This window comes from Carcharodon carcharias, chromosome 19 (assembly GCF_017639515.1).
Source record: "Carcharodon carcharias isolate sCarCar2 chromosome 19, sCarCar2.pri, whole genome shotgun sequence".
Taxonomy (NCBI): domain Eukaryota; kingdom Metazoa; phylum Chordata; class Chondrichthyes; order Lamniformes; family Lamnidae; genus Carcharodon; species Carcharodon carcharias.
Genome location: NC_054485.1, coordinates 27,169,010 through 27,181,692, shown reverse-complemented (window position 1 = coordinate 27,181,692; position 12,683 = coordinate 27,169,010).

The following is a 12,683-nucleotide window of genomic DNA, read 5'->3' as shown; positions in this document are numbered from 1 at the left end:
AGAGTGCCAAGTGACCATTCAGTTAAAAGCATTCAATACCTAGGCTTTGCAAACAGATCCAAAATATTCTCAAAACAAGTGGGTTAAAATGCTGGAAATACTAGTCATCCCCAAAATTCAGCTGCTATGGGTAATTTCAGCTTCAAGGACTGTGGTTCATTTTGCTCTGATATACACTGGGAAAGCAGTTGCTTCCAGATGCAATGAAATTTTAGAACTAGGAGAGCGGGACCTGTGCCTATTTCCTCCAGGCTTGCAGAGTTACGATTTGCAACATCTGCATTGAGTTTGTTTCTTTGTCTCATTAAGGCCCGTGTGAAAATCGCATGAAGCTGTGGAATTTGCCCTGGATTTCCTCAACTACTTAAAATGAAAGTAATGGAAGCTTAATCAACAAACAAACTGCTTAAGTGTCAAAGTTTCAAGTGTTTTTTGCCAATGTTTATATAGTCCCCTCATAATATTTTTATTCGATATTTGTCAATGTCTTAAAGTTTCATTGGTAATATCTTTGCGAGATAAAAAGAATGGTTGGGGGTTGGGGGTTGGGGTGGGCAGAGGGGCAACATTCTTCTTTTTCTTCTTCTCCTTCCATACCTTCAGGACGTCCTTGTCTTGACAAAGGCAGACATAGACAAGGAAATTCATCATCACCTCAGTGTGCCAGCTCACTCTTTGGCTGACTGAGGAAGAGTATTTCAGGAGCAGGATCTCAAACCCGAAACTAAGGTCATGGTTTACTGGGCAGCAGTGATTCCCACGCTTGTTTATGCTACGGAGACTTGGACAACCTATAGTAGGTGTCTCAAAGCTTTGGAAAAGTACCACCAGTGGTGTCTTTGCAAGATCCTCCAAATCTGGTGGCAAGAAAGGTGATCCAAGACCAGCATCCTCTCCCAAGCCAACTTATTCAGAATCAAAGTGCTCATCACTCAGAACCAACTTTGCTGGTTTGTATGCAGTTTGTAAGCCTGACACCAGACTCCCGAAGCAACTGCTCTACTCGGAACTCAGTGGTGACAAGACACTCCCAGGAGGACAGCGGTAACATTTTAGGGATGTCCTCAAAGCATCCCTGAAGAGCTCAAACATCCCTGCTGACCCCTGGGAATCCCAGGCTTGTGATCAACTGACCAAAACGGGGAAGGCTCATCTGGGAATGCACTGAACACATCAAGAGACTTTATTGAGATGTGGAGGGGAGAATTTGAGATGTCGGAGGGAGCGCACAAACTTCCAAACATCCCATCTACCCATCCTTCAAACACCACCTGCCCTGCATGTGGCAGAGTCTGCAGATCATGGATTGGTCTGATTAGTCATCTCAGAACCTATCAAATAGAAGTGGAAGCAAATCATCCTTGATCCTGAGGTTCTGCTGAAGAAGAGGAGGAAGAATGTCCGGGGGGTGGGGGGGGGGGGTGGGTGTGGTGGCCGGCGGGGGTGCGGGGGCAGGATGCAACAGGGGCTGTTTTTCTTACTGCTTGATAGCCCCATACCTGCCCAGTGATAAAATATTATCTATGCAATTGGTGGCAAAATATCTGCTCTTGCTTTTGGATTCAGTATATTACAAAGCCACTGGATTGAATGGGGTAATTTACCTTTAATACTTTCTTCGCCGATGCTCTTTCAGTCTTCATAAACAGATCACACAATAGAATTTTGAAAGGATCACATTCAAAATGTGTCTGTTCTCTACCAGAAATGCCGCCTGACCTGCCCACTGCTTCCACCATATTATTTCCATGTGACATAGAAACATACAAAACAGAAGCAGGAGTAGGTCATTTGGCCCTTCGAGCCTGTTCCGTCATTCAATATCATGGCTGAACCTTTATCTCAACACGGTATTCCTGTGCTCTCCTCATACCCCTTGACATCTTTAGAGCCCAGAAATCTATTTCCTTCATAAATATATTCAGTGACTTGGCCTTCACAACCTTCTGTGGTAGGGAATTCCATAGGTTCACCAGCATCTAAGTGTAAATGGTCTGCCACATATCCTGAGACTGTGACCCACTGTTCTAGATCCCCAAGCCAGAGGATATATCATCCCTGCATCCAGCCTGTCCATCCAGAATCACAAAATCACACAGTGCAGAAGAGGTCCTTCAGCCCATCGAGTCTGCACTGACACATGAGAAACACCTGACCTACCTACCTAATCTGAATTACCAGCACTTGGCCCATAGCCTTGAATGTTATGACATGCCAAGTGCTCATCCAGGTACTTTTTAAAGAATGTGAGGCAACCTGCCTCCACCATCCTCCCAGGCAGTGCATTCCAGACCGTCACCACCCTCTGGGTAAAAAAGTTTCTCCTCACATCCCCCCTAAACCTCCTGTCCCTCACCTTGAAATTATGTCCCCTCATGACTGACCCTTCAACTAAGGGGAACAGCTGCTCCCTATCCACCCTGTCCATGCCCCTCATAATCTTGTACACCTCGATCAGGTCGCCCCTCAGTCTAATGTGCTCCAATGAAAACAACCCAAATCTATCCAACCTCTCTTCATAACTTAAATGATTCATCCCAGGCAACATCCTGGTGAATCTCCTCTGCACCCTCTCCAGTGCAATCACATCCTACTCCAGCTGTGACCTCACTGCTTTTGTAATCTATGTCTTGATTAATAAAGGCAAGTATCCCATATGCCTTTTTCACCAACCCACTAACATGCCTCTCTGCCTTCAGAGATCTGTGGACACACACACCAAGATCCCTTTGTTCCTCAGAACTTCCTAGTGTCATGCCGTTCATTGAATACTTCCTTGTCAAATTACTCCTTCCAAAGTGTATCACCTCATACTTTTCAGGGTTAAATTCCATCTGCCACTTATCTGCCCATTTGACCATCCTGTCTATATCTTCCTTTAGCCCAAGACACTCAACCTCACTGTTAACCACCCGGCCAATCTTTGTGTCATCCGCAAACTTACTAATCCTACCCCCCGACATAGTCATCTTTGTCGTTTATATAAATGACGAATAATAGGGGACCAAGCACAGATTCCTGTGGTATGCCAGCGGACAATGGCTTTCAGTTACTAAAGCATCCTTCTGTCATCACCCTCTGTCTCCTACAACAAAGCCAATTTTGAATCCACCTTATCAAATTACCCTGTATCCGATGTGCATTTGCCTTCTTTATAAGTCTCCCATGTGAGACCTTGTCAAAGGCTTAAGCTACATCAACTGCACTACCCTCATCTATACACCTGGTCACCTCCTCAAAAAATTCAATCAAATTTGTTAGGCATGACCTCCCTCTGACAAAGCCATGCTGACTATCCCTGATCAAACCTTCCCTCTCCAAGTGGAGATAGATTCTCCTTCAGAATTTTCTCCAATATTGAGGCTCACTGGCCTGTAGTCCCCTGGCTCGATTTAAGAAAGGGACTATTTAGAAGCACACTACAGTGTGCTTGCACACGAACAGGGGAGCGAGCTCATCCTGAGTGAGACACAGTCAGAGGGAATGTGGGTGTTGGCAATTTGGTGCACAGTGCGAATTGAACTGGTAAGTCTTTCTCTTTAATTTCTCTTAAAATTCTGTCAGAAGTTTATATGTTTCAATGAGATCTCTCATTCTTCTAAACTCCAGTGAATACAGGCCTAGTCGGCCCAATCTCTCCTCATATGACCACTCTAGCATCCCATGAATCAGTCTGGTGAACCTTCTCTGTGCTCCCTCTGTGGCAAGTATAACCTTTCTTCGGTAAGAAGACCAACACTGCACACAATACTCCATGTGTGGTCTTACCAAGGCCCCATATAGCTGCAGTAAGACATCCTTGTTCCTGTACTCAAGTCCTCTTGCAATGAAGGCCAACATACTATTTGTCTCCTTAACTGCTTGCTGCACCTGCATGCATGCTTTCAGTGACAGGTGTACAAAGACACCCAGATCCCTTTGTACATCAACAATTCCCACTCTGTCACCATGTAAATAATACTCTGCCATTCTGTTTTTCCTACCAAAGTGGATAACTTCACTGTTATCCATGTTAAACTGCATCTGCCATGTATTTGCCCACTCACTCAACCTGTCCAAATCGCCTTGATGCCTCTTAACATCCTCCTCATCACTCACATTCTCAGCAAGTTTCATGTTGTCAGCTGAAGAGGGCATTCCCTCTAATCCTGCAGCTACCACATAGGCCAGTTGAAGAGGAGAAACTACAATCCCCGACCACATAGCGACCAGAGAGACTCAGGCTTTCTTTACTGGTTTTATTCAAGCATATGCAAGGGAGCCGCAATCATTCCTAAGAATGAAGAACCAGCTCCCAGATTGATCACATTTCACTACTTTTGAACTTTTCCTTATCGCAATACATTTGAGTACATTTGAATATATCCAATTGGTAACCTACACATAGGTACCATTTTAAAACTATACTATTGAGTACATAAACATGTGATTTTGCAAACCAATTATTCTAAAGGGTGTATACATAATTATATTATCCAATCAAAATTAAAACACGTATGCAAGGCCTTGGTTCTCACAATTCAAGACTGCTGTTGTTTCATCAAAGACCTCTCTGTCTATTGTATGTTTTCCCATATCTAAGCTAAAAGCATTTGCCCTGTCCAAATCTGAGAGAGGAGTATACCTAAACCAACTTTATGTTATGTTTTATTTCCAGTCCAGCTCTCAAGGCTTCATTGCATCGTTGCACCACTTGAATGGTTCTGCCTGTGGCTGGACATTAGCTCATCTCTTGAAACTGTGTAAATCACACAAACTCAAAGCTGCTTTGGGTGCAATGTCCATTTTCTTACCCTCAGCTGTCATTAGGTCTAACATCCATGACTGCTTGGAGATTTTAAGTGCTCTTCAGTAAATTCTTACAGTGTTCTCTTTTAGCATTTTTAATTTTCCCCTAACAGTCCCCCCTTTTGGCCCTTGGCAAAGCCCAAGCTGGCCACAGCTTCAGTTGAGAATTCCTCTTCTGGTCCTTCGGGTGGCCAGTCATCCAGACTGCCAGAGGAATCCTAAACCACCTGGTTGTATAACATCACTTTCCCTTTTCCTGTCCTCCCTCTTGAAATATGCATAGGTCGGGGAACTGATGCACACCTTTGGTTTGTTACTGTCTGTGCCTGGAAAGTCCCTTTCCAGATTTTACATTGGTAACAGCAGAGTCCGATAGCCCATCAGAGCATAATTCCTATGGCTATCGTCATACCCATTCTAACCATCTCCCACCAATTCATCAATCTCCCAGCCGTAGCATAGGAAATAGCTGATTGGGTGGCTAAATCCACTTGCACACAGCCCCTTGTGATTTGCTTTCTAGAAGCTTCTACATATGATTGATCTATTCTTGTGGCTTCCTGCATGGCTAAGCGTGTTATTCTGACAGGAGTTTGATCAATGAATAATGTGTCATCCCACCAAGGACTAAACAAGTATCCTGTGGTTCTGCCTGGCAAATGGAAGTCTCCTATAGTAAATGGATCGGTCACCTGTAAGCAGAAACTCGAGTTGCTAGCACAAAGTAAGTCCCCATAAAGGAACTCGGTCTCACTCGTCATGAAGCACCATTGAGTTGAGGATACCTGAATTGCCTTAAATCCTTCCTGCATCAGCAAAGCGGTGAATGTAACTTTGCTTGTGTTTGTAAATACCTCCAGCATTAGGCACGAGCACACAATGTAATTTCTTGATTCTGAACAACAGTCTCTAGTACTCATCAGTACCTTGTCTTTTACATAGGATATATATATAATATATATATATCCACGTAGCCCTACGCGGAATACCTATAACTCTTCAGGAAAGCCCCGTTTGGATGATGTTTTTGGAGAATGGCCATGATAAGTTTTATAACTTCATCCTCTCTTCCACCTTGGGGCTGTGTGATCACTGATTTCTGCCGCTCTTTGCATAAATATATGAGGTTTAACTGGTAAACTGACTCGAACATGTGTTCAGGAATTGTTCCGAACCTGATATCCTCAATGTCGGATTTTACCCCATCAATTAAATCTCATGCTAGCATATCGCGTGCCCTGTCTGTGGTTTGTGATTCAGCTGTGTCTATTATCCCATCTGCAGTCTGCCTAAGAATCCGTAGCAGACCCTCTCCTTGTAACTCCACGGATGTCAGGGCATATCCTGTCCCATGCACACTGTAGTGCAGTCCTTGGGCAGTCTCAGCAGCCACTCAGGAGGCATAATCATTTAAGTCATAGATCTGACCTGAATTAAGCCTGGAATCGGCATTCTCAAAAAGTCCTCCGAGGTCTCCTAGTATACTTCTTTTTAACATAACCTGTGCTTTTGCTCTAATTCCCGGAACAATTCAAAATTTATAGTCATTGACTATCCTCTTTCAGTTGGCTTCTAGCCCATTTTATGGAATTCTGGTGGCAGTGACAAGTGGTATGCAATACTGACAGTAGTCCCGAGATATTAGATGTCACTTCCAGGTAGACCATAGTTACGTCATGTAATAGTGGTTTTGACTTTCCTAGCCTGACTATCCCATCCGGGTGGGGGGACTTACTACATCTGGACATTGAGAGGGTCTTTGATAGCCACATGTAGTCAAAATAAAACAATTGTGTATCATAACAATCATGCCTATCTATTACATATTTACATGTTTCTTGACAATATTGTCCCTCAAGACCCGGTTCCCAAACAAAGGGTCTGTCCATCCAGTGGTCACATTAACCTCGATACATCCAAACGCTTGTTGATGAAAAACTGGTAAGAGGCACGTACGTTCTACATCCCCCATATCATCAACCCAATCTAGTTCTCGTTGTTACACCCGAGTGGTGTTAGCTGAACTGGCTGCACTGGTGCTGTTAAATATAAAGTACTCTTACAACTCTTTGTGTGATCACACTTGGGGCTCCTGTTCCCAATTGTTCGTTTGATGTGTCCATGTAGTGACTTGATCCATAATCCAGGTGCTGGGCTTTCTTATCCATTCCCTACTCCCTCCTTGGGGAAGTAGTACATACTGCCCAGAGTGAAAGCAGGTGTCGTTATTGACTTTAACCGTTGGTGCTTCCCATGCTGACACGCCCATAGCCAGGATCACAGACCTGTGGAAACATTAACATTGGCTCCCATTGTCCAGGTAACCGCTTAGTGATTCATTATATACCTTTAACTATGTGTAATGCCTCCATTTATTTCCCATTTTCATATCTACAAGTGCGCACATTTCACCTGTCATAATTACCTCATATGGTCCATGCCACCTGGGCCAAACCCTGTTCGCTCAGGACTCACTCTGACAATCACCTTATTCCCCACTTGGGGGGTCCATTGTTGCTCTTTAGATTTATCTGTTTCCATATCCTTAATCATCTGTCAGTCTCTAACTTGCTCTCTCAACTCATGTAATTGCTTATTTAATTCCTCTACATTGTCCTGTATTTTTCCTTTCGGTGGCCCTACACCTCTGACTATAATGCCTTCAGGTAATTGCACGGTCCTTCCTGTTATCAATTCAATGGGGTGAACCCGGTAACTCTAAGGAGAATCAGAATGCTGGGCAATACGGTGGTCCAGCTGTTCCCTGTCTCCTGAATTGCTTAGGCTATAGATATTTTTAAAGTTCAGTTCATCCTTTCCACTATCCCTGAACTCTGGGTGTGGTAAGGTATATGGAATTTCTGTTTAATCTCCATAAGATTACACACTTCTTTAATGTGAACTGAGTTCCCTGATCTGAATCCATCTGGGTAGGCAGCCCCACTCCTTCCAGTTTATTCTCTCCTGCTGCTGTCTCATCTCATTCCTTAAACATGTTTTTAAATCTTTTATGCTCCCCCCACCCCCACTAGAGCTATACCTTGAGTGCCCTACCATCCATTCTTAATTAGCACATTCGTTTAGATAATATCACCAACTTCAACACCTATGTGTTCTTATGTTCTGTTGTCTGTGACATCTTTTGATGATCTGCTTCTATCACTGCTTGTTTGTCCCTACAACCACACCACCCCCCTCCACTTCTCTCCCACCCCCGCTCCCCCAACACCCCCCCCCCCCCACCCCCCACCTCCCCCACACACACACACACACCTTAAACCAGCTTATATTTCACCCCTTCCTTGGATTCACCTAGTTCTGTTGAAGGGTCATGAGGACTCGAAACGTCAACTCTTTTCTTCTCCGCCAATGCTGCCAGACCTGCTGAGTTTTTCCAGGTAATTCTGTTTTTGTTCTACAATGCACCTTCTTATCCTATCTTTCAATGGCTCACTATCTTCAATTCTAGTGGCAGTTCTCTCTGGGAGCCACTTAACTCGGCCTGTCATCAGGGAATTAATCCTGTGGTCTTACTCTTTAGGCCATATTATCTATTCCATGTCAACAGGGATCTCTGTCTCTAGATCTTTGCTTTTCTTCACCTGTGTGGTTCCAATGTCTCAGCTAATGGCCAGATTATCAAATTCAGTTCCCTTAAAACAGTTTGTACACTATGTCCTCTTTCCCTCCTTTCTTCATACCATTTTACACATGCAATAGTTACCATCTTATCTTATTCAGGTTGTCTGAAGAGACTTTACAGTCCAATAGAGTATTCTCATAAGTTTTAAAACAGAAATCAAGCATTGACATGTTTTGCTTCCTTATCTTCTTCTCAAACAACATTTTATTGCCTCAAAAGTAATCCACTAAATTATGTCTGACATTTTTTTTTAAGCATTATCCCAGATTCATTAACTCGGCCAAAAATTGGATTTCTGCCAAAGTTTGTCAAGGTCTTGAGCTTAACTTCACATTTTGGGAACAGACTTACAAATACAAAAGGTTGCAGCATTTGAATTAGTGCCAATTGTTATCAAAAGCCTTTTAAAATGAAAATTCCCTTTTGAGAACTTTATCAAGAACCAAACCTCAAATTTTAAACTTTGTAAGAACTTTAATTTACACTATCAAAATTAAAACAACCTTTCTCTTCATGTGTAATGATTTGTATCCAGATTAGAAGTCCCATATGTTTATCGACACATTCTTTATCTTTGGATAGCTTCATCGTTATTCAAAGTAACCTGTTAAATTACACTGCACTTTATATCTCAAAATTGTCCCAAATTCAAATTACAGTGCTGTTGGAATGCAGGTTTCCTTTAATATTTAATTCATCTCTTCAAAAGAAACCCCTTTTTATCCATTGGAACCATCTAGACCATGTGTTTATGTTTTTTGGTTTTCCTAGAATCCTTCTGAATTTCAAGTATTTTTTTTCTCAGAATTTTAGAATACTAACTCATATATATTAATCCCAATCAGCTTGGAAGCTGATGATGCGGGTTATTCCTTACTATTTTGCAAGGGGGTGGTACAAGGGTTGGTTCATCTCAAACAAAGGCAAGCCCTGTTTTATCTTTACACTACCTTCAAATTGCGATTTTGCAAGAAATCTCAACTCAAACCTTATACTCAAAACTTTGGAATGTTAGAATAAACTTTTCCTTTAATCTAATATGGGGCTTTCAACGCTAAAGTGCTCAACCACACACACAAAATACAATTTAGGGATGAAAACACATTGGAGCTCACATACAAATACTTCATTGCACACAAACAAACACATATATAAAGGTATGTATTTATATTCCTATAATATTGAACTTAACTCTAAACGAAGCTTCAAGTAGCAGTGGGAGGAATAAAGGGATATTGGAGGCTCTATCTATAGGGATAATCAAACTGGCTGAAGCCTGTCACTTGCTCATTAACCCCCTAGGGGTACTCCCTTTCTCTCTCCTCAGCACAAACAGCTCTTGAAACTTAGATCAATTCCTTTCTTTAAGTTACAAAAATTCAGTAGGGGACACTTTCAGGTCCCCTGCCGCTGCAACCAGGGCAACTTCCCAAGATGTTTCTGTATTAATTTAGTTTGCTGCAGATACAGACTCAGAATGAGTACTGTAGCTTTGTCAGTTTTATCTTTAGTCTGAGTTAGCCACCACTCCTTGGATTGTAACGGTGGGTCACTCGGCAGCCACCCTTGTTGTTTCATTTTACTGATCAGCTTTTATGCTTCCTGGCGAGGTGAAGGGACATGATTCCTTCACCTCCCCATTCTGCAATGAACTCGAGTTCATCCTTCTCAGTCATACTCACATTCACACATAACAGAGACCCACAGTTCCCCCGAGACAAACCGCCTCCAAAACAGGGACCCACAGTTCCCCCACACGCACAACTGTCCACCTGAGTCTCCCTGGACTAAATATTCGGATCTGACCTAATAGACCTCCGTTCTAGTCTGACACGAACAACCGAACAGCATCTTTCAAAAAGAAAATACTCACCAGATCATTGTTCAGCCTTCACAGAGGTCTGGGAGGATCCTGTCGACTACGCCATTTGAAGAGGGCATTCCCTCTAATCCTGCAGCTACCACATAGGCCAGTTGAAGAGGAGAAACTACAATCCCCGACCAGGCTTCCTTTACTGGTTTTATTCAAGCATATGCAAGGGAGCCGCAATCATTCCTAAGAATGAAGAACCAGCTCCCAGATTGATTACATTTCACTACTTTTGTACTTTTCCTTATCGCAATACATTTGAGTACATTTGAATATATCCAATCGGTAACCTACACATAGGTACCACTTTAAAACTATCCTATTGAGTACATAAACATGTGATTTTGCAAACCAATTATTCTAAAGGGTGTATACATAATTATATTATCCAATCAAAATTAAAACACGTACGCAAGGCCTTGGTTCTCACAATTCAAGACTGCTGTTGTTTCATCAAAGACTCCTCTGTCCATTGTATGTTTTCCCATATCTAAACTAAAAGCATCTGCCCTATCCTTATCTGAGAGAGGAGTATACCTAAAATAACTTTATGTTATGTTTTATTTCCAGTCCAGCTCTCAAGGCTTCATCGCATCATTGCACCACTTGAATGGTTCTGCCTGTGGCTGGACATTAGCTCAGCTCTTGAAACTGTGTAAATCACACAAACTCAAAGTTGTTTTGGGTGCAATGTCCATTTTCTTACCCTCAGCTGTCATTAGGTCTAACATCCATGGCTGCTTGGAGATTTTAAGTGCTCTTCAGTAAATTCTTACAGTGTTCTCTTTTAGCATTTTTAATTTTCTCCTAACATCAGCAAATTTGGAAGTATTACAATTGGTTCCCTCATCCAAATCATTGACATATACTGTGCATATCTGGGCCCCAAGCACTGTTCCCTGTGGTACTCCAACAGTCACCGCCTACTGAAAAAGACCCATTTATTCCTATTCTGTTTCCTGTCTGCTAACCAATTCTCAATCCATGCCAATATATTACGCCTAATCCCATGTGCTTTAATTTTACACATTAACCTCCTACTTGGGACTTTATCAAAAGCTCTCTGAAAATCCAAATATACCACATCCATGGTTCTCCCTTATCTATTCTGCTAGTTGCATCCTCAAAAAACTCCAGTAGGTTTGTCAAACATGATTTCCCTTTCATAAATCCATGTTGACTTTGTCTAAACCCGTTCATATTTTCTAAAAACAAAAAAACTGCGGATGCTGGAAATCCAAAACAAAAACAGAATTACCTGGAAAAACTCAGCAGGTCTGGCAGCATCGGCGGAGAAGAAAAGAGTTGACGTTTCAAGTCCTCATGACCCTTCGACAGAACTTGAGTTCAAGTCCAATAAAGAGTTGAAATATAAGCTGATATTTTCTAAGTGTCCTGTTATCACATCCTTTATAATAGCCTCCAGCATTTCCCCTATTACTGATGTTAGACTAACCAGTCCGTAAGTTGATGTTTTCTCCCTTCCTCCTTTTTTAAATAGTGGGATTACATTTGCCACTCTCCTATCTATTGGGACTGTTCCAGAACCTACAGAATTTTGGAAGATGACAAACAACACATCCACTGTTTAAAAAATAAAAACAAAAAAACTGCGGATGCTGGAAATCCAAAACAAAAACAGAATTACCTGGAAAAACTCAGCAGGTCTGGCAGCATCGGCGGAGAAGAAAAGAGTTGACATTTCGAGTCCTCATGACCCTTCGACAGAACTTGCGTTCGAGTCCAAGAAAGAGTTGAAATAACATGAGGACTCGAAACATCCACTGTTTCCAGGGCCACCTCCTTTAGTACCCTGGGATGTAGATTATCAGGCCCTGGGGATTTATTGGCTTCAAGCCCCACTAATTTCTCCAGCACTAATATTTTAGTAATGCTAATATCCTTCAATTCTCCCTTCTCATTAGACCCTTGGTTCCCTTATATTTCTGGGAAGTTATTTGTCTTCATCTGTGAAGATAGAATTAAAGTAGTTGTTTAGTTGCTCTGCCATTGCTTTGTTCTCTATTATAAATTCTCCCATATCAGACTGTAAGGGACCTACATTTGTCTTCACGAGTCTTTTGCTTTTTACATACTTATAGAAGCTTTTACAGTCCACTTTTACGTTCCTTGCAAGGTTACTCTCATACTCTATTTTTCCCCTTTTAATCAATCTCTTGGTCCTCCTTTGCTGAATTTTAAACTACCCCCAATCGCCAGGCTTGTCAATTTTTCTAGCAACTTTATATCTAATACTATCCTTAATTTCTTTTGTTAGCCATGGTTGGACGGTTTTTCCTGTTGTGTTTTTGTGCCAGAAAGCAATGTATAACTGTTGCAATGCATACATTCATTCCTTAAATATTAGTCATTGTCTATCCA